Genomic DNA, 3,947 nt, shown 5'->3' with positions numbered 1-3,947 from the left:
TTTGGCCTATTAGTTCAGGCTTTTTATTAAGTAACTTTTTATCTTAAATTAACCCATTTCTGTTCATCTATGTATCACCACGAGGCTGTGGCCTACCACTAAGGTTCTGGCATCTGTCTTCAGCAGCCACATGGCATCTCTCTGACTCTGCCTTCTTTTTCTCCTCATTTGGTTTAGTTTTCCCACCTAGTTCTATTCTGCCCTGCCATAGGCTGAAGCAGCTTCTTTATGAACAAATGGTAATAAAACATATTCACAGCATCCAGAGGAGAATCCCACATCAGGCCTCTGCATCAACTCCTTCAGGTTTCTGCTCTGTTTAAGTTCCTGACGTGACTTTCTTGGATGATGAACAGTGATGTGGAAGTGTAAGCCAAATAAACCCTTTTCTCCCCAACTTGCTTTTGGTCATAGTGTTTCATCACAGCAATAGAAACCCTAACGAAGACACTTGGCTACATAGATTGAGACCAGCCTGGGATACAAGGGAATCTTAGCTCAGAGAGAAAAGAATGAGAGACAGAGAGAGAGACAGAGAGGGGAGAAAGTGAAAGTGTCAAGCCTAGATTCTGTGACACATCTACAAGTCAATATACCAAAGCATGAACCCAGCCTGTTCCTTGGCCAGCTTCTCAGTCTTCTTAATACTCTGCCTATACAGTCAGAAAGTTCAGCTGAGGCAGAGAAGGAAACAGAGGACTGGATTCTGTTACCTCTAAAAATGGCCTCATGTAACTGTAAACCTTGGTATCAGGATTTGCGTTGCCTGTCACCACAATGAGCGAGACAGGAACTGAATCCTTGAGTTGTTCCTCATCAGAGAGCTGGCAGTTTGAGAAGGTGACGCAGTAACATCTTTAGAGCACTCCCTGACTCCTCAGTGGGTGGAGTGCTCTCACGGGCTACACAAGGCTCTGGATTGGTTCATTAGGTCTACACAAGGCTCCGGATTGGTTCATTAGCAACTACCGAATAAGCTGGGTGTGGTGGTGTGCACCTGTATAGAATCCCAGAACTTGGGAGGCGGAGACAGAAGGATCAGGAGTTCAAGGTGTATGAGGCTACCTGGGCTGTATGAGGCTGTGCCTCAAAAACAAAACAAACCAAAACTTGGTATGAGTTTTATACGGATGGGCACAAAGGCAGGCAGTCATTCCAAAGTTGCACCCTGACCCTCTGACCCAGTAGTCAGCCTTGTCGCTGAGATTCCTGATGTTGGTGTCTCTCCTAATCTCCTGTATCCTCCCCCTCAGGATGGTCCGTGCCATAGAGTTTGCATGCTCGCACAGCCGCTGAGAGACTTACAATCCAGGTTCAGTCAGAACAGACAAGCCACCGGAGTGTGTCCGTGCTAAGTTACCTACAGTGTGTAAGTGTAGATTCCTTTCTAAAATGGGAGGTGCGAATGTGCCCTTAGAAGACACAGACAGATGAGATGGCTCAGCAGATAAAGGCTTTCCCTGTCAAGCCTGATTCCCTGAGTTCAGTTCCTAAGACCCAGGAGGAAGAGAGCTGACTCCCAGAAGCTGTCTCTGACCACCACACCCACACATGCTCTGGAATGCATCCCTCCCTAAATAAATAAACAACAACTTAGAAAGTAACTCTTCTAATAAATATCTCCTGCAAAAAGATTACCCACCACTTCAGTGTTCCTCTTGAACCCCAAACCAGGACCTTTCTTCTAATTTTTAAAAAAATTAGCCAGGCAGTGGTGGCACGTGCTTTAATCCCAGCACTCTGGAGGCAGAGGCAGGCAGATTTCCGGGTTCTGTGTCAGTGTGGTCTACAGAGTTCCAGGACAGCTAGGGCTACACAGAGAAACTCTGTCTCGAAACAACAACAACAATTTAAAAATTATGTGCATTTCCAGGTATAGTGGCACACATCTTTAATTCCAGAATTTCAGCAGAAGCAGAGGCTTCTCTCTGAGTTCAAGGTCAGCCTGGGCTACAGGACAACCAGAGCCACATAGTGAAACCCCGGCTCACAAACAAGCAAACAAACTACGTGTGTGTGTGTGTGTGTGTGTGTGTGTGTGTGTGTGTGTTCCTGTTCCCTTTCTGTCGCTATGGTAAAACACTCTGACCAAAAGCGGCTCACAGAAGGGAACTGGGTTTATTTCTTTTTTTTAATTTTTTTAAAAGATGTATTTATTATGTATATAGTGCTCTGTCTGCATGTATGCTTGCAGGCCAGAAGAGGGCACCAGATCTCATTACAGATGGTTGTGAACCACCATATGGTTGCTGGAATTGAACTCAGGACCTTTGAAAGTGCTCTTAACCTCTGGGCTATCTCTCCAGATGGAGGATTTATTTCATGTTAGACTTCCAGGTTACAGTCACTAACTGAAGGGAGCTAGGGCAAGAACTCAAAGAACTCAAAGCAGCTGGCGGTTCATGTCTTCCATGCAGCATAGCCACTGACCATGTAACTCAGAAGCAGAGAAGCACAGCAGAAACTATCGGTAGCACTGCTGGCTTGCTCATGGCTCAAGCTCGGCTAGCTCTCTCATAGAGCCCAGCATCGCTTGCTAAGGGATGGTGCCACCCGGAGTGTGTTGTGTCTTCCTTCGGCAGGCAGCAGTTCAGACAACCCCCACCGACACACCCACAGCTGAATCTGATCATTGGGGTTTCTCTTTCTCAATGACTGTGGGCAGGGTCAAGTTAAAAGTGCTAACCAGGACAGTGTGTGTATGTCTGTGCACACACATGTGTTGTGTGGCAATATTCCCAGGGAGATGTGAACAGACATATACTCCCTCCAGACAGATAACCATGTGTAGCATGAATTCTAATTGGTCTTAATAAATATCCAGAGTTAGATATTAGAGGGAGAAAGCAGAGAGATCAGAGAAACATAGCCACTTATCTCTACGAAATTCACAGACCAAATGGGGTATCCTGTCTCTACAAGTCCTCAGACTGAATGTGCAAGCTCCTGTCTCCTCCCACCTCAGACTCCTCTCTCTGCCCAGCCATGTCCCCTCTGTCTCCACCTCCCTAGTGCTGGGATTAAAGATGTGTGACTCCCAAGGGCTGGGATTAAAGGTGTGAGTCACCACTGCCCAGCTCTGTGTCTCTTTAGTCTGGATCAGTCTCATGTAGCTCCATCTGCCTCTGTATCCCCGAGAGCTTGGATTAAAGGCCTGTGCCACCACTGACTGGCTTCTATGGCTGACTAATGGCTAACTCTGTACTCTGATCTTCAGGCAAACTTTATTTGTTAGATCACAAACAAAATATCGCCACAACCACGGACAGACTGGAGTAAGTATATCACCCCAGTCTAACTCAATGAACCAAGTTAGGTCCCACCCTCAGCAAGCTTCTATCAGCAGTGAGGATGTGAAGAGAGACTCTCCAACCTATCCAGCTGCCTGCAGGCTGAGCAGTGTGCTCCAGGTTTCCAGCTCTCGTGAGCTATCATTCCTGCTGGGGTGGGCTCTGGCGATGCAGCTGTCTTTGAGTCATTTCTGCTCCTGCAATTAACCCCTCACCCGTATTCCTGCAGATCACTCCAATAATCTCATTGCGTTACTCTTGTTCTTGTTCTTTCCTTTTTTAGAAGTGTCCTGTGTAACCTAGGCTAGACCTAAACTCCAGAACTTTTTGTCCTGTGTAACCTAGGCTAGACCTAAACTCCGGATCTTTTTGTCCTGTGTAACCTAGGCTAGACCTAAACTCCGGATCTTTTTGCTTCCATCTAGCTCCCAAGTGGTTCTGGGATTGCAAGTGTGCACATGATGTTTTCTTTCTTTCTTTTTTTTTAAATATTTATTTACTTATTATGTATACAATATTCTGTGTGCATGCCTGCAGGCCAGAAGAAGGCACCAGACCCCATTATAGATGGTTGTGAGCCACCATGTGGTTGCTGGGAATTGAACTCAGGACCTTTGGAAGAGCAGGCAATGCTCTTAACCTCTGAGCCATCTCTCC

Source organism: Microtus ochrogaster, chromosome 2, assembly GCF_000317375.1.
Source record: "Microtus ochrogaster isolate Prairie Vole_2 chromosome 2, MicOch1.0, whole genome shotgun sequence".
Taxonomy (NCBI): domain Eukaryota; kingdom Metazoa; phylum Chordata; class Mammalia; order Rodentia; family Cricetidae; genus Microtus; species Microtus ochrogaster.
Note: the sequence above shows the minus strand (reverse complement) of the source record.